The 19,231-nt window shown below is 43.0% G+C and overlaps 1 protein-coding gene across 1 annotated transcript in view; it reads left to right on the top strand.

The window, feature by feature from the left end:
• Nucleotides 1-19,231, top strand: part of GLB1 (galactosidase beta 1) — a 1,256,403-nt gene that overhangs the window by 519,112 nt on the left and 718,060 nt on the right. The window lies entirely within an intron of this gene.

Here is a 19,231-nt window from a genome sequence, read left to right as displayed (position 1 = left end):
GCAATTCATGGGAACTGGGTTTTTCCCAAAGGAGATGATGACACATATTTTGGCATTGAGCTTAAGGCCATGGTCCTGACACCAGTCGGTCTCAGTAAGGCCTTTCTGTAGAATGTCAGCATCACTTGGGGAGTTAATAATAGCTCCCAAATTGCAATAGTCTGCGAATTTTGTCAGCCAGCGTCCCTTCTTGTTGGCCTGGACTTCAGAGAAGTAGATACCAAACAGGAGACCAAACATATACATTTGTTCTGTCTGAAAGTGGGAGTCCTCAGTGTGTGTGTTTGATTTGGAAATATGATGCAACTTCTTGGAACGCCAGGGATGTCAAACGTTCAGAAGGACAAATTTTGCAATACCAACTTGCCAAAGGGCATTAATAGCTGGAGTAAATGTCCCAGCAGTTTTGCCTAATGGAACTGTGAACTGATGATAAAGTGGCTACACGGCTACACTGTCTATAATGCAGCCTTTCTTGAATTAAGAACTGGAAGTCTCATTAACTCTGGTGAAGTGGTTTTTGCATTTTTTTCACAGGGTAATAAACCACCTGATGGCAAAAGACAGTGTAGCTAGCAGTTCACATGTGAAGTGTTTAAGCAAAGTTTATAAATGACTGATGTTCTTCGAATTGACCACTGTTGCAATATTATTTGGTACATATGGGAATTGGCTGCAGGTGGACATCTGTGGGATTTAGCTGGCCTGACTTCAGTGGAACTGGCTCCATCCCAGTACAGGGAAAAGGGATATAAGCTTATATCCAGTTAAAAATGGCAGTCGTCTTTTTTTTTTTTTTTCTGCAGGATTATGCTGAAACTATGCTGTGAAATTGACAGGCTTTTGGTCCGGTTCTAGCTGTTAGAGCTCCAAAAAAAAAATTTCTACTAAAAATAAATACTCAGTGGGAGAAATATTTTGATTCTGACATTTGTTGAGGTATTGATTAATTGTATTTTTCTTGAAGAATGACCTTCAGTGAAAGTTGATGTTATGTAGTCCAATCTCACCTTCATTCTTACCCCTGGGTTTGGAGCCGAACTTCGGCTCTGACTCTGCCATACTCTAGCTCGAAGTCTTCAATTGGTTTGTGGCGAAGAGGTATCTCATCATGCAACAGGCCCGTTCCCCAGATCTCGTTTGCCGCTCATTACACTCAGACGTGGTCTTGCTTTTGGCTGTTTTCATAGCTACTGTGTGGGTGTCTCTGGCTGGTTGTGTGGCCTTTTTCGTTGGCTGTTTTTTGGTATCCCGTCCTCTCCCTTTCTTCCATGGGCTATGCCCGTTTCAGTTAGAGGACCTAGTCCTCCCCATTGTTTTCCGTGTGGTCTCTGAGTTGTGCTTCTGTTACTTGTGACTTTTTAATGTCTTTGTCATCTGATAGTGGTGTTATCCTGCCTTTATTTCCCCCAGGCTAGGCCTTTTTAAATTAGAGGACCTAGTCCTCCCTGTAGTTTTTGTTCCGGTCAGTTACTAGGCCATTTTTTAGTTGGAGGCTCTAGTTTCCTGCGTGGGGTTTAGATAGGTTTTTTGTGTGTACGTATGGTTTTGCAGCGTGTCTGTGTGTGTGTACTCCTTATACAGCATGTCTAAGGATTCTAAGGAACACGGGCCTTCGGGCTTTAAGAAGTGTATTGAATGCAACAATAAAATGTCTTTGATGGGCACTGTGTGTGCGTGTACTGCTTGGGGCTATTCACCTCCAAGCATCCTGCTTGTTTTGTCATTCCTTCAGTTCCCGTGTGCTACAGGAGAGGAAGAACAAGCTCATCCTGAAAGGACTGCTTAAACACTCCTTCGAGGAAGACTTGGTTACGTCTTCTAGTACCATATCCTCTCCAGCTAAAAAGGACAAAAAGGCCGTTAAGAAGCACTCTATGGCTCCGACTGTGTCTTCGGAGCCGCCAGGGAAAGTTGCTAGAACAACTTCTCCTTCTTCGGCTCCATTGGCTTCAGTGCTGACAGAAAGTAGTGTATTGACTAAGTCTCTATTGGCTCCCAGCCTTTTGGAGCCGGTCACGGATGTTTTGGTTTGGAGACAGTCTCCAGTTGTTCGACGGGGTTCTCCTTCACGTCAGTCTCCCTCTGTAGGGAGATCCAGATCTCAAACTATATCCTCCAGGTCCCTTTCTGAAGAGGACGTTGATAGAGTGGTGAAGAAACTGCTTCAGTCATCGGTGCCGGCCAAATTGATTTCGGCTTCGACCCAGTCGGCTCTGAAGACCATGGCCCCTTCATCGTTTGTTGTTCCTTCTTCGAGCCTTTCTTGGCCCTCGGAGCCAGAGTTGTCGGTTCCGTCGGGTGCCGTTAGGTCAGTTCCAGTAACTTCGCCTGGCCTCTCTGTTCTGATTTCTGCTCCGACCCCGTTGGTTCCATCCACAGAGTCGAGAGTCCACAGTTCCCTGGTTGATCTTCATCGGTTCCAAGCCTTCCTCTCGGTGCTTCAGCTCAGGTGAGCTTGGACCCGACATCTGCTTCGGACCTCATCTCCTTGGCGCCGAGGGCTACTACTGTATCATTATGGTTAGTCGACCTTCGGAGCCGAGGGGATCAGCCTTCGAGGTTATGAGGTGAGTGCTGGCCAGGTCGTCTGCTACATCCTACGGCACCGACACTCTGCCCCCTCCGGCACCGGTGTCAGTTTCAGATCACCTTCTATCCACTGACAGTGGAGACCCAAGGCCTCAGGATACCTCCATGAGTGGTCCTCAACCTTGACGTCTTCCCAGAGGTTTTGCCTGAGGAGCCCGCCAAAAAGAGATTGTGTAAGAGGAAACACGTTGATTCCCCAGATGGGTCTCTCACGTCGGACACTGACCTCGAGGAGTCTGAGGGGTCCCGCAAGTTGTCTTCTGAAGATATCTCTTTTTCAGATATCCTGGAGATCTTAATACAGAGAGGCGGCTGGCCCTCCAAATCCCCTTCTGATGAGGAGTCTGTGTTCCTGAAGGCTTTCGGGTCTCAACCTTCCTCCTCTTGGCTGTCTCCCCCTTTCGATGAGCTACTAGATCTCGTCTGTTGAAAGGTGTGGGAAACTCCTGGCACTATGGAACTGGTCCCTAGGAGACCCCAATAAGTTTTTTGTCCGCTCCCACAGACAAGGAATATCTGACAAAAGGCGTTCCAGTAGATGCCATGGTGGTGGCAGCAGCCACCAAGAAGGAACTTGCTGAAACTTTGTCTGCCGTCCATCCGCCTAACAAGAAGTCCCGGGCCATGGACAGGTATGGGAAGCGTGTGTTTACCTCAGCGGCCTTTACTCTGCAGCCGCTGAACTACTTGATGCATTTTACAAGGCTCCAGAGAGATCTCCTAAAAGAGCTAGGAGATTCTCTATAGGGTAACGTTTCTGATGCCGTTGCACAGAAGGTCAATGGACAGATGTCTACCGTAAATTCTCTTACCAGCTCCTCCATGAGGCTGATCTCCTACTCAGCCGATGGAGCGAGCATGGCAGCGGGTTCCGGAGTCGCTCTTAGGAGACACTCCTGGATGCACCTGTGTAATTTCGTGGAGGCCTTCCAAGTCTGTGTTCAACAACGCCCCATTTGACGGTTCATCGCTATTCAGAACCAAGGTGAAGGACACTCTCACTAGGTGCGAGCAGGAAGGAAAAACCCTGTCTGCCATGGGAGTCTGTTTTTCCATGCCTTCTAGACCTTACCCTAAGGGCCAGAAGGGTGGGAAAATGTGGTTCAGGAAGTCACAGAGGTTTTTTCAGGATGCACAAAGTGATTCCCCCACCAGAGGCAGGGGAGGGGGTGGAAATTTAGGTAGGTGCCACCCTAGAGGCAGAGGAGGTCCGCGTAACCAGGGGGACCGTGATTCCTTTTGCGGTTCTCCCTACCAGCGCTCCTGAAAGGAGGCCCGACTGTGTGTCTCTGGAGCCGGTCGGGGGTCGCATTTCTTTATTCCCAGAAGCCTGGCAAAACCTCACCCAAGATAAGTGGGTTTTAAAGATAATTTCCAGAGGTTATCATATTCCCTTCTCTTCTCCTCCCCCACCAACCAAGAGAATTCCAGATGTTCCACCTGGTCAAAGGGATTCTGCAACTTTAGAAATAAAAAAGTTGCTTTCAAAGAGAGCCATCCAGCCTGTCCCCGCAGGCCAAGTAGGATTAGGGACTTACTCCAGATTTTTTTTGGTGCCGAAAAGAACAGGGGACCTGAGACCCATCTTGGATCTCAGCCGATTGAACCTTCATGTACAAAATGTACAAAATACTCCCTCTGTTAGGGAAAGATATGTGGATGTGCTCCCATCGACCTCAAATATGCTTACTGCCATATCGAGATGGACAGGGCATCGAGAAGTCATCTACGCTTCCGGCTGGGAAGCAGTCATTTTCAGTTTCACACCCTGCCCTTTGGTCTCACCACAGCCCCCAGTGTGTTCACCAAATGCATGGCAGTGGTAACGGCTCACTTGAGACATCAGGGATTCCAAGTGTTTCCGTACCTGGATGACTGGCTCCTTTCTGCCACCACCAGGCATCTACTGTTACAGACCAGGGACACCACCATTACACTGTGCCAAAAGTTAGGGATTACTCTAAATTGGGAAAAATCTGCCTTGTTGCCCTCACAGCCTGGCACTTTTATTGGTGCTGAACTAGATACAGTGCTCATGATGGCCTTCATACCACAAGAGAGAATTCAGGCTCTACAACAGCAGATCTCTGCCTTACTACCATTGAGGAAGGTCAAGGCAAAAGTGGTCCTCAAGTTATTAGGGACCATGGCTACTACAATCATGCTAGTTCCCCTTGCCAGACTACACATAAGGGTTCTTCAGAGGCTGCTTTTCGCCCAATGGTCACTACAGTATCTTCCACTCTCCCATTCTATTCTGATTACGGACACGTGCAGGTAGAATCCACGCTGGTGGCTTCAAGCCAGCAATCTGAACATGGGCAAGCCTTTTGTACCATCTTCTCCAGTTGCCACTGTGACCACAGATGCCTCCCAGATTGGGTAGAGGGGCATTATCTCGGCAGGACAGTCCAAGGCATGTGGCAGGATCACGAGACCCATTTGCATATCAATGTCTTGGAGATGAGAGCAGTGCTATTAGCGTTGCAAGCACTTCAGAGCTTTCTACCTCTAGGGACAATTGCGATCCACTCAGACAACATGTCAGTGGTATGGTATCTGAACAAGCAGGGGGGAACCAAATCATACCCCCTTTGCAGAGAGGCACTTTGAGTTTGGCAGTGTGTGGTGTCTTCCCAACGCTTTCTAGTTGCAACGCATATTCCGGGGAAGTCCAACATGATTGCCGACAGAGCTATCCTAATGCCTCATGAGTTGTCCCTGAACAAATATGTTGCTGAGAAGATATTCTGCAGATGGGGTCAGCCTTGCTGCTATCTGTTTGCCAGCCCCCTCAATGCCAAATGCAAGGGGGGAGGCACCCAGGGACACGATTGGCCCTCCAGTCTTCTCTGTGCCTTTCCACCATTTCCTCTGATATCAAAGGTCATTCAGAAAGCACAGCCTTTGGGAAGCAAAAGTATCCTGATTGCCCCACACTGGCCTCGTCAGATTTGGTTTTCCTTCCTTCAACCCTATCTAATGGACGACCACTGGATTCTGGACCCAGATCCAGATCTGCTGACTCATATGTCAGGTCAGTTCCATCCCTCCATCCAGACTCTCAAGTTGACAGTTTGGCTGCTCCAGTTCCGTCCCTGTCAGGCATCATGATTTTTCCCCGGAAGTGGTCCATATTCTGTCTTCTTCCCACAAGCCTTCTACCAGGAAGATTTATTCCAGTAAGTGGAAGAGATTCTCCATTTGGGCCCATGAAAGACATATTGATCCTTATACAGCTCCTATTTCGGCAGTATTAGAATTTAACCAGTATAAAAAGAAAGTATGGTACTCCCCAACAATCGAAGCAGACCCAGAAATAAAATGCAATACTCCTTTATTTCAGAAGAAGTAAGCGCTTTCGCATTTGTATAAACTCAAAATATCTTTAATAAAAACTCCATTTAAATATCATGACTTGTATAAAATCAACCAATAAAATTCTATCTAAGTAATCATAAAAAATTTAAAGTGTCATCACTTATATATACTTCTCCCTAATACATGTCATGGCATTCAACAACATATAAACTTAAAAATACAACAAACGTAAAAAAAATCTAATCAATATGTTATAAAAACGTATATAATCTCATATAAGACAAATAACTATAACTAATACCTAATATTTCCTATTCCAATTAGTCAATGTTTTAGGGCACGGTCTTTGAGAAAGGGTTTTAAAGAAACCCTCTCATTCAGGCCATGCCCTGTAATCTAATGATCCACTTCCCTTCTTCTTTCTCTATATAATTTCCTATGTCTCCTAGTCTTTCTGTGGGCATAACTAACTCTAAAACTAAAAATTTTAAATTGTGTGTTGTATTATTATGGATAACATGTCCAGCTATCGCATTGCTCTCATTTTCTCTACTAATAGCATATACATGTTCCCTTATTCTCTCTCTGTGTCCTATTCGTTTTCCCAACATAAAAACTGTTGCATTTCTGGCACATGGCTAAATAGACTACATTCTTCGTTCTACAATCTGTATATTGTTGGAACTCGTATCTCTTGTGTGTATCTGGATGTATGAAGATGTTGGTGTTAGCTATATATCCACATTGATTACAGTGACGATAAGGGAAAGTCCCCTTTCTAGCTGAAAGAATTTCTCTCTTATTTCTCTTCTCATAACACAAAATTTGTTTTAATGATTTTGTGTTCTTATAACTAAATCTAGGATGAGTCCCTACCACTTTTTTATATCGTCATCTAACAGTAACATGGGTTTATAGGCTGGTGCTGGGCTATCTGCCCGAAGGCATATTAGCCCAGCCACATTGTGCGGTATTCACCGCCCCTTTAGTAGTTCCCAAGACCCTTGTACTAGCAGCTAGTACCCTTGGCCCCTATCTGATAGTGCTGTTGGTGTGATCCCCGGTGTGAACTTTTGGTTACCCATCCACTCATCAAGGTTCCTCTTGAAGAGTGATAGTGAGGGGCATCGGGACCCTGTTCCATAGTAAGGGAAGTCTCTGCGAAGGGAATCTATCCCTCCAGCATGTTCTATTCATTGTTGTGTTGAGGTTTATATCCCTAGAGTGTGTAGCTTGAGTAGATTTGGTTTTGCTAAGATGGAGCATGTTCAACAATTCTGGGTTGGACATGGCTCTGTACATTCGACAGAGATCACCTCTGAGAAAGTGGTATGCAACAGAGAACAGTCTTAGCTTTTTCAATCGTGCTGCATAGGGCAACTGTTTGAGGCGAGTAATCCTATTGGTTAGGTATCTCTGTGGTCTCTCCAGCTGCTGGAGATGTCTAGCCAGGTACATTCCAATTGGTGCACTGTACTCAATAATGGGTCTGATGAGGGAAGAGTAGAGGGGCACCATTACATCCTTAGATCTTGATGCGAAACCTTTCGTGATCAGATGGGTCACATAGAAGGATTTTCTAACCACTTTGGCAACATGGTTATCAAAGGAAAGCTGACTATCTACTTGGGTCCCTAGATCCCTTATTTCTTCTTCAGATTTCAGGGGATTACCTCCTATGTTGTAGTTTGTGGGTACTCTGTTTTTTCCAAAGGGGATTAGTACGCATTTTTTTGCATTTAGCTTGAGAGCATGGCTTTGACACCATGCATCAGTCTCATTTAGGCCCTTCTGGAGGATCTCCATGTCGGCCGGAGACTCTATTGTAGCACCCAGTTTGCAGTCGTCCGCAAACTTAGTCAACCACAGCCCTTCTGTGCTTGCCTGTACTTCTGAGAAGTATATGCCAAACAGGAGGGGCCCCAGGACAGAGCCCTGAGGTACACCACTCGTTACTGGTCTGCATTCGGACATAGATCTCGCTACTTTTATTTTATGGGATCTGTCGGAGAGCCAATTTGCAATCCATCTTGTGACGCAAGGGTTTATGCCCAAGCTGGTGAGCTTATCAATAATACCTGAATGGGGAATGGTGTCAGATGCTTTAGCAAGGTCAAGGTAAGCAGTGTGTACCTCCTTTCCTGTTTCTATAGCCTGAGTAACTGTCTCAAAGAAATCCACCAGGTTCAGGAGGCATGATCTGCCCTTGAAGCCAAACTGTGTGGGGTCCAGTAACTGGAGGTTCCCAATATCTCCATTTATGAGTTCCATAATGATTAGCTCCTAGCCTTACAGATCAGACTGGTCAGGCTTATTGGTCAGTAGTTCCCAGGGTCAGTTGTGGCCCCACCCTTGTGTAGCGGGACCACTGTTGCCGTACGCCATTCTATGGGCACATATCCTGTGGAGAGGCCGAGACTGAACAGGGTATTAAGATGCGGGGTTAATTCCTTTTGGAGCTCGCGTATGACACAGCCTGGGACACCATCTGGTCTCATGGAGGCAGTGTTTTTAGCTTTAGATAGAGCCTTGTTAACCAATGTATCAGTAATAATTGGACTTGCACAATCCCCTGGAATGGTAATAGGCCCTGTAGGTGGTGAGAGGGGGAGACATTTGCACTGAACCTGTCAGCCAAGATGTTGGCAATGTCAGAAGGGTCAGTGTATTTTGTTCCATTTTGTACTAGCTCAGAACAGACCTGAGCGTTGCCATTTAGGTTTTTGACTTAGCCATAGAAGGCCTTATGGTTATCCTTGGCATCCTTGGCAACTTTCTTTTCAAAATTAGCTTTAGTTGACTTGATGAGGGCCCTCAATTTCTTACTAATGCTGATCAGGGATGATTTTTCTACTTGAGATTTGGCCTTTTTTTGTATAAGTCTCCTCCTTTTATTGTAAAGTTTGCTTATGGCCGGGGTCCACCAGACTGGTTTCTTCTTGCTTGAGGAAGGAAGGAGTCTTGGTTTTATTTGGGATAGCACGGTCCATGCAATCCTGAAGATGCATATAGAGTGCCTTGGTGTAGGATTCCGCATCCTGGATATCATTATCCTTCTGCAAGGGAATAGTGAAGCTTTCCACTTTGGATGCAAGTAGTTTGAAGTTTGCTTTGGAAAGGTTTTTTGACTATGGCTTCTTTGACTGGGGGAGGTGGAGGGGTGAGGATGTCCAGGGTTATCGGTTTGTGGCTGGATCTGACCAAGGAGGGAGTGATAACGGGTGTGGTACAATGGGCGCCCATATTTGTGATGATTAAATCCAGTATGTTGTCCCCTCTAGTGGGGGAACATACTAGTTGTTCAAGGGCATTTGAATTTATAAATTCTATGAATCGCTGAGCATAGGAGTTGGAACATTGGTAGTTCGCCCAGTCTATACCAGGGTGGTTGAAATCACCCAACATTATGGTGTTGGGTAGGACCTTTATATTTTCCAATGTCTCAAGGAATGCAGAGTGAGCATCTTGGGACATGGTGGGCGATCTATAACCGGCTACGACTTGAAATGTGGTTTTGCCTGCTGATAGTTGCGCATGGATGATCTCTGGGGCATCATGCTGCACTACTAACCTGGAGATATGGGTATCCTTGATGAATATGGATACACCTCCGCCCTTTGTACTGCGATCCGGCAACTGAGGCCGGAAGGTATGATATGAATTGTAACCTGGCAGTGCTGGGGTGCTCTCTTGAGCCTTGAACCAGGTTTCCGTCACTGTACAAACATCGATTTTCTCCATGCTGAGGAGAGCCTCGAGTGTGTGCATTTTGAGTTTGACTTCTGGCGTTGAGGAGCGTTACGGTGGTTGGTTTGTCTTTTGAGCCTTGCCAAAAAAAGGCACTATGGGGACGGCAAGAGCCTTGGCCAGTATTCGAAAACCTAGGGGTGACAGGTGCAACCCGACACTGGATCCCCTTAGAATGACACCAGAAGCTTAGCCAATTGTTGAAATTGATCATTTTGTCTTTGTATTGTGGTATAATTCTAGGTGAAGGTAGTATGCTACTCAAGGTCAGGGTCATACAAGCTTGGGCTACATGATCAGAGAGCTCCTCAATGTCTCTTTTCATGTAGTCCAGGGAGGTACGTCTTAGATTATTCACACCAACATGTACAATGACAGAGTCGTACTTGTTCTGGAGTGACCTAAGTGCCTGTGTTATGTGGTGGATCCGAGCACCCAGTTCTTGTTAATTAACTGTTATTTTCTTATTATTATTCGTATAGGGAATGAGAAATCTATTAAATCTAGGAATAGAAATATTTTCTTGTCAGCCTTGTAACTGACCAGTCCTCTTGATATAGGGTTGGCCTACTGTGTCACGTTCTATCTCTTGTATTGCACTTAAATCATTCGTGTAATATCTTCTCTACAAAATCTTTCGTTCCATCTTTAATGGCTTCATAAAATATCTTATCCTCACTTACTATACGTGAGGTTCTGAGTGCCTGACTCTTGACAATATTCTTATGAATATGTGATGGGTGCATACTATTACGATGTAAAAATGCATTCCTTCTAGAAGGCTTCTTAAACACTTCAGTAGTAATCACATTTCTTCAATAACACATCTAAAAATTCAATTTCATTCTGGGAACTTTTACCAGTCAAAGTAAGAAAAGTCGTTGTTCCAGTAATGTAAGTAATGAACTCATGCAATGTAGAAAGGTCCCCTCCCCAAATGAGAAAGACATTGTCTACAAAACGCCTGTAATATTTAATGAATTGCGAAAAAAATATATGTTCTAAGATATAGGTATACTCCCAATATGCCAAAACTAAGTTTGCATAAGAGTTGGCGCAGGGTGTGCCCATTGCTACACCTATAATTTGTAGAAAGTATCTTCTATCATATGTGAACACATTATTCATAAGTATAAGATCCATCAACATTGTTATTTTAATGATCTTATCATTGTTAAACCCACTCTGCATTAAAACAATCGTAGATATTCTATTCCAACATCATTAGGTATACTCGTGAAGAGTGATGCAACGTCTAACGTAACCATATAGTCACTAGCACTCTTAGAACTGCCATTATTATAAGACGATAAGGTCTCTAGAAAATGTTGTGTATCCCTTAAAATTGAGTGAGTTAACTCCACTAATGGCTGTAGTTGCTTCTCTACATAAATAGACATGGCTTCTGTCAGCCACCCTTTGCTGGATACAATTGGTCTGAGTGGTGGATTCACCAATGTTTTGTGTACCTTGGGGAGACCTGTAAAAGTTGGTATTAACGATTTTTCTACCAAAAAATATTTATATAACTCCCCATCTATAATATTACACATCAACTTATCATACAGATCATCATAGACCCCTTTAATCAATGTATCTAACCGGGACATTGTCAAACTCTTATATGTATTACTGTCTGTTAACATAGTATTTATACTGGTGTGATAAAATTCATTATCTAATATCACAACCGCTCCCCCTTTATCTGCTGGTCTAATAACAATCGAGCAGTTGTTCTCTAGGGTCTTCAGAGCTTGCCTTTCTTCCTTACTCAAGTTATAAAACTCTGGTTTAAGTTGTTCTTTATCAAGCTGAAAAGCAGTTAACAAATCTTTCTCACATGCTTTCTCAAAGCTCTCTTAACAATGAATGTAGCGTAGGCATATAAGTTGAAGGTTTTCTAAAAATATAATCATTATCAACATTGAGGCTATTATCACTATATTGTAAAGACAATGCCAAATTTCTCGTAAAACATTTTACATCAATTATCAAGTCAACGACATCAACATGTTGTGAAGGGAAGAAAGACAATCCCTTATTCAAAACTGCTTTCTCTATAGATGTCAATACATGCTTAGATAAATTTATTGTAAGGTCCGATTTACCGGTTTCAGCAATATCTCCTGAAACTGGTGTTGTTCGCGTTGTTCGCCTGAAATCTTTCATTTCCTCCCCATGTAGTGTGGGCTGCACGACTGATTCACAGGTTGAAATGGAAGCGGAAAAGGGAGTGATGATAGATCACTCATAGTTGTCGCTGATCCAGTTGCTTGTATATTAACTTTCCTTCTAACGACAGGCTCTTCAAGAACTGAGGCTTGTGTATCTGTTAGTTCATTACTTGCGAGTAATGTCCCTGCTACTGCCATTGTTGTTCCTCCACTGAGGGGCGGAAGTGATGTCATATTGGTGAAAGTTGATGGCTGAACAGGATGTACTGTAGGTTGTCCTCTCACATGGGGAGGGGTAACCTCTGGTTCGAGTAGGTTCCCTTGGCCAAGAAAAAACTTTCCCTCTACTGAAATCGGAACAGTCTCTTTCTAATTTCTTCTTTTTAGCTAACATTAGTCTACTGTCAAGAGAAGTGAGTGTAACTGATAGTTCACCAACAAATTCATCCATTTTTGTGTTTGATATCAACAAACTCAATTCTTGTTCCATTTTACTGATTTCACTGCTAAGATCATTTTCTATCATAACATATTGCTCTATCAGAATTTTATTGGTTGATTTTATACAAGTCATGATATTTAAATGGAGTTTTTATTAAAGATATTTTGAAAGTCTGATGAAGCGTTTACACAAACGCATACGCTTACTTTTTCTGAAATAAAGGAATTGGATTTTATTTCTGGGTCTGCTTCGATTGTCGTGGAGTACCATACTTTCTTTTTATACTGGTTTGTTTCTACATTCTTTGGCTGGTACCTTACCCATTTGGTGTTTCTTTTTTACGTAATATTAGAATTTATTTCTCAACTGTTCAGTCAGGGATCAGCTGCAGCAACCATTAAAATGCAATTGGCAATGATTTCTAAATTTCACGTTACTAATGAGCCCAACCTTATGGCTCATAGGCTTTGTAGGGCCTTTCTGAAAGGGACAATGTTACTCCATCCTCCAGTCTTTGATCCAGTAATGCCATGGGACCTCAATTTTGTTTTACAGAAGCTCACCTCGACTCCCTTTGAGCCCGCAGCTACGTGTGACCTAAAATTCTTGTCATGGAAGACAATATTTTTGGTAGCCATAACTTTAGCTAGGCGGGTCTCTGAGCTCCAAGCTTTATCGATTATGCCACCTTATTTGGTGTTTCACAAAGACATGGTCTCCTTAAGTACCAATCCTTCTTTTATTCCAAAGGTTGCTTCTGTTGTCAGTATCAACCAATCCATTGAGTTGCCTGTGTTTTTTCCTGAATTTTCTAACAAGGCAGAATTTAAGTTTCATCAGCTAGACGTTCATAGACAATTGTGTTTCTATTTACATAGGACAAAAGATTTCAGGAAATCAGATCAACTGTTTGTCTCATTTTCAGACACTAGACTTGGGGTTCCTGTCTCTAACGTAACCTTGTCTCGCTGGTTCTCCAATTGCATCTCATTTATTTATGGTTCCAATGGCAAAGAATTATCCTTTAAAGGGAAGGCTCATTCTACACGATCTGTGGCTACCTCTACTGCATTTCAGGCTAGGATGTCTATGGATGATATTTGTGCTGCAGCTTCATGGGCATCACCTCATACTTTTATTAGCCACTACAAATTAGATCTGGTCTCTAGAGGCAGATCTTCCTTTGGTTCCACAGTGCTCAGGAGTATTTTTCACTGAGCCACCCAAGGTCAAGGTGCTAGGGACGCTATCCCAGGGGTAAGAAAGAAAGTGAGATTGGATTGCATAACATCAAGAAGTTACGTACTCATCATCTCACCATAACGTTCAATGTATGTAGTCCATCTCGCCTTACATTCTTACTAACCCCCCCTCCTACCCCCTCCTTGAGGTCATTGTTCCCCTCTACTCGTCACTCATTAGACCCATTATAGAGTACAATGCCCCTTTTGAAATGTACCTCACAAGACATCTGCAGCAGATGGAAAGGCCACAGAAGTACCTCACAAAGAGGATTACTGGCCTCAAACAAATGCCCTATATGGACCGCCTCAAAAATCTCCAGCTTTACTCCGTAGCATATCGCCTACTCAGAGGTGATCTCTGCCTAACATATAAAGCTATGTCAAACCCAGAGCTGTTGGACATGCTACACCTAAAGAAATCCCAATCCCTCCAAGCTACATGCTCTAGGGACCTAAACCTTGTCACCACAATAAACAGGACATGCTGAAGGGATAGATTCCTGTCTCAGAGACTTCCTATACTCTGGAATAAGCTACCCATGTATGTCAAGCAAAGTTCTTCATTAGCAGTCTTCAAGAAAAATCTTGATGAGTGGATGGGAAATGGGAAATACACCCTGGGATCACTTCTGTGTCTCTGCTGGACAGTGGCACAGGAAAATAACTTTCTTGGGTGGCGTAAGCTATGGTACCTTGCTGGCTAGGCTTACGTAGGCCCTTGGGCTGATAGCCTAGTACCTACCTATGAACCTGGAGGTATAGTCTCTTGGTGTCAGTGGTCCTTTTGGTTGGGGTTGTGCTTCTTCTCAGTATGTGTGTGTGTGTGTATGTGTGTGTGTGTGTGTGTGTGTGTGCAGCAAACTAGATCTGGGGAATGGGCCTGTTGCATGATGGGATCCCTCTTGGCCACGAGCCAATTGAAGACTTCAAGCTAGAGTATGGCCGAGTCGGAGCAGAGGTTTTGCTCTGAACCCAGGGGTAAGAATGTAAGGTGAGATGGACTACATACATCGAACATTATGGTGAGTACATAACTTCTTGTTCTTTTGCCCAGGGCATGTCTCATGCAGGCCTGCAAGCTTTTGTATCTGTGGGTTTCATATGCTATACACAGTACATCATTATAGGAGTCTACTTTGTCTAGGGAAGTCTCAGCATTTTGTAAACTATAGGCAACACTTAATATGAGAATTCCTTCCGAAAGGATGGCATCAACAGTTGTGGTGGTTGTAACTCATATAAAAATGATAAAATTAAGTACCGCCAATGTAGATAAAGTCTGATAACACCAAGGAAAACAAAGTATATATGTAAAATAATGTGATAACTGGCACCACAAAGCTCATCTATATCAAAACACTGTTTTAAATGCTAGCAAAAGTTTTGTTACTAGCAAAGTTTAATAAACAGTGTTTTGATATAGACGAGCTTTGTGGTGCCGGTATCACATTGTTTTACATGTATACCTTTGTGGTTGTAACTCCAAAAAGGAAACATGAGATTTCCTTACCCACTCTGATGACTAATCCCCTGTGTCATCCTCATGCATTATCAGAGTGCATGTAGCAAAATGCCTCCTCCTATGTGGCCTTCCAAACTCTTCACAGAATAAGCATTCAGAACTTACTATGATAAATATTCCTTTTGTAACAGCTCCATTGCAGAATGAAATGGAAATGTACCATTTACAAATAAGTAGCAGTAGTGGCACTCCTAGGGTCTTTCAGAAGGTGGGGCAAATCCCTGTTTTGAGGACCAGAACATGGACCTGTGCCAAGAACATTGCAAAAATGGTATAGTCCCTCCATGATGTAGCTCTCATGGAATAATGATCAGGATTGTTATTGTTGGAGTGGTGGGTTACTCTTCTGGGAGATTTAACAGTGCACCCCTCAGAAGGCATCACAGTCTGATTATTAGGAGGAGTCCTCAGTCTACAAGAGAAAAAAAATCCAAAGGGATAAGCCATATAAAAACTGTTACTCTGGAAGGAGAAGACTGTAGATCAGTGACCAAAGTACTTTTTTACAAAATACTTTTTTTTTTTTTTTTTTTGTTAAATGTATATCATAATGCCTGAAGTATACTATAGATTAACATCCATGTGACAGTTTCCTTGATCATACTTGTATTAGGGTGAGTGCTTTTGTAGTTGTATTGCCTTCATCAGTTCTGGGATTCAAAGAAGACAATCTACAAAGGAAGGAGGCTTTCTCCCTTGGGGGCTTGTCTGGCGCTAGAAAAAGATGAAGAAGCTGGTACAATGAGCTGTAGAAAACCTTAACAGTGGTAGGTGTTCACTGCATCCTTTGTATATTTTCAGCTACACCTCGGAAGACCTGTCCAAAGTCATCCTTAAAGGAGTAGAGCCTGTATCAAGCCATTTTTCAGAAACACACACCAGTATCTGCATCAGCATAGGTGAAATTGATGAAGACCACAAAGATGTTTGCTATAGAAACTGTGCTAAAATTCTTGACTGATATTTCCTTGGTCCAAAAATTAGAAAGGGGCTGTAAACTTTTTCATTACCTGAATTTTTGTTTGGTACTGGAATATGAATATCTGAGACACATACCTGAGGGATCTGAGCCACAATATAGTGGAGGAGAGCATCCTCTTACCCACCCAGCTCAAAGTCTCAGACTTCTTATCAGGTTGGTTGGTTGATATAATCTGTGGTCCCTGGTACCTGATTTGGACTATAGAGTCCATATATATTTTCTCTGGATGCTCTGAGAGGATGTTAATCTTTTCAGTAGGTGGCTTGTAAAAGATTTATACCTTCTTGGAAACAGATGAAGAGGTATCTAGTGCTTTTCAAGTTTCAGAGATGGTGGCATCCCTGATACAGGCTGCGTGGTTGGAAATGGCCTAATAGTATCTCCTTCTGCCCAGACTTTTAAGACTTTTCTGAGAAGAAATTTAGGAGGTATAGGCTAGTTTACAGAACGGCATCATCTGGGGAGATCTGTAGAGAGTGAAGTTCTTGTCTGCCTCTGAGAAATGGCCCACTGGGATCTCAGAGTCTCCTTCCAATAAAGAATATGGATGGAAAATAAGAATATGCTCTAAACTGTGTTGGCTGGTGCTTGGGTGCTTGAATACATGACAGACAGACAGACGAGACTAGCTGATGAGGCACCAGTGCTTGGGTACATATCTACAGAGTTTCAGACAGATGCAGGAGGCCAGTTGGAGCTAGTTGCCGGCATGAGCCATGATCCCTAAAGGTATGTCTCCAAACCTTTGAGGACAGGATCCACCACAAATACTACAGCTGTCTGATGTTGATGGCATGACCTATGACTTCTAGCATGAGAAGTCCTTTGGACACTCTTCAGGTTGAACCTTCATGCCCTGCTGGATACAGGTGTGACCTGTGGAAGATAGTCTTTGGCTGGGAGTGCAGCCATTGAGCACAAGGCAGGGGACTTGAAGAATGACAGTCTGGCTGTACAGTGGTTACCATTAAACTCCTGCCATTCTGCCTAGGTGTTGGTAATAGTTACATCCTGGGACACACACACACACACACACACACACACACACACACACACACACACACACACACACACACACACACACACACACACACACAGGTGACTGCTGAGATGGAGAATCTCAGAAGTCACTTGTTGTTAACCACAATGGAAAATGGGTGGAAATATACCCCTCACATAGTAAAGCTGAAGCTACCAACATGTGAGGACAATGAAACCATCTCAGTGATGAACTTCCATCCCAGAGGGTTATACTGTCTGTTGTCATTTCTTTCTCTTTTTAAGGTGTTCTGGCCATGACCTAAGATTGTATGAAGTCCTATCCTGCTAGCCCTTGAGTTGTGCATGCTTAACTTTGATCATTTGTGAGACCTCTGGTAGGTTTGATTAGGTGGGTTGAAACTGCCACATGTGACAGTATTTTCAGTGGACAGTGAGTAAGTGTGTCCGAAAGTGCAGAGTCACTGTTGAGTGCTTAACCCAACCAAAGTTGCATTTTGCAGGAGGACAAGGATTTGACCTGTTCTCCAGTGTTCTGTGACAGTAGTATTTGAATAATCGGGTCTATATTATATCATAGAACGCTTAAAAAAGCGAACGATGAATAATCGACTCCATGTAAGCGAAAGCTTGCAATCTCAAAAGCTCAGAACAGCGATTTTTTTTCCAAGGGAAAAAAAAAATCGCTGTTCCAAAAAAAGAAAAAAAATTGAAATAATACATAAAGTTTGGGGCTCACCCCCCACACCCCCATAGTTAATTATACCAAGTCCGAGATCACACTACAGTGCCGAAAACGGCAAAGTAACGGAAGAGGTCAAGCAAATTCTTTCCCTGGGAAAGAATTTGCTTAAAAGCCGCCTCGCCTTTTTGCCTTTTCGTTGTTTTAAGTTCGACCAAGACGCATTCGATAAAATGAGTCTTTGGTCATCTAATAGGAACCCAAATAATCAAGTATGACGGTGTGGAGACATATTTTCACACGTGGGGGGGTTACAGGGAGTGTCCTCCTTTTAACTACGTCTTGTACATGAAGTACTCATTTGAGCAGTTCATTTTGAAGAACTGTAAGTTGGCACTTTTGGGTTGTTGTTCATTATAGACTCCACTTTACATCACACTCCTCCCTAGACCGTAGAGGCAGTTCCAGTGCATTCTTTGTCTCATGATCAGGTAGTCATGCATATTATTCAGTAACTTGTAATTCTTGGGCATGGAAAGTAGGAACTGTTCCATGGGAAATGTTAGGATTGCTGTCTGAAGTGGCTAAGTGGCAGAAAAGAAATGGCACATATAGGGATTAGACATGCTCCATAGGTTTGCTGCAGGATGTTATAACACAGTAAGATATACATGTATGCCTGAATGTAAGAGCTAAACGATAACAAAATAGAAACAAGCTTGGGAATACAAAAGCAGAAATTCCAGTCAAACACCCTCACACATTCAATTATATGGGAATCAAACACCCTCACAGATTTAATTATATGTTGAGTACATACCTTTTTTTTACACAAAAGGTTGCAACTTACTGCTTCATTTCACAGCAGTAATAGGGCAACTGGCATACAAATAATTACTAGCCCACTATTTTGTTAAACCCATTCAGATTCGAGGCTTATGTAATAACAAACAAGTTGATTTACTCAAGGTTTGTTGATCTCAGCATTAGTTATAATATATTTTTATGTATTTTATTGACATTTGTTATCTGGGTTAGTCCAGCTGGGCAAGAAACCCATTTTCAGTGGAGACCCGAGGAGAAAAGCTCTAGTTTCAGACAATTAAACAATACATAAAATTCAAAGTCTAATAGTTGTACAGAAGGTGCAGCATGATGGTTGGGTCTGTCTGCAAATATGAGCCAGCAGCCCATTCATTTCTTCCTCTTTTTTATTTTAGTGATGAGTGGTGGCCAAGTGACAGTATGTGCAGTTGATTTATGCATTCCTCAGGTAATGCATTGCTAAGTTAAAATATGTCCCAGGGTTATTGGCATCTATTGGCATAATCCTGTTATTGTTATGAACTGCAGGAATTTTCTAAAGTGTTGCTTTTTAATTTAACTTTTCAAGTTAGCAAGTTGTGAGGAAGGCTTTGACTGAATGTGACTGCTGTTTAACCGTGCCTTCTGTACTAGTGTGCTAGAGAAAGAGTATGGAACCTTAATATGAGAAGCAAACTAACAATCACTGCCAATTATCAACA

This window comes from Protopterus annectens, chromosome 3.part0 (genome assembly GCF_019279795.1).
Source record: "Protopterus annectens isolate FY-2018-M chromosome 3.part0, PAN1.0, whole genome shotgun sequence".
In the NCBI taxonomy this organism is placed as follows: Eukaryota; Metazoa; Chordata; order Ceratodontiformes; family Protopteridae; genus Protopterus; species Protopterus annectens.
The sequence above is the reverse complement of the archived record's forward strand: the minus strand, read 5'-3'. Positions and strand labels throughout refer to the sequence as shown.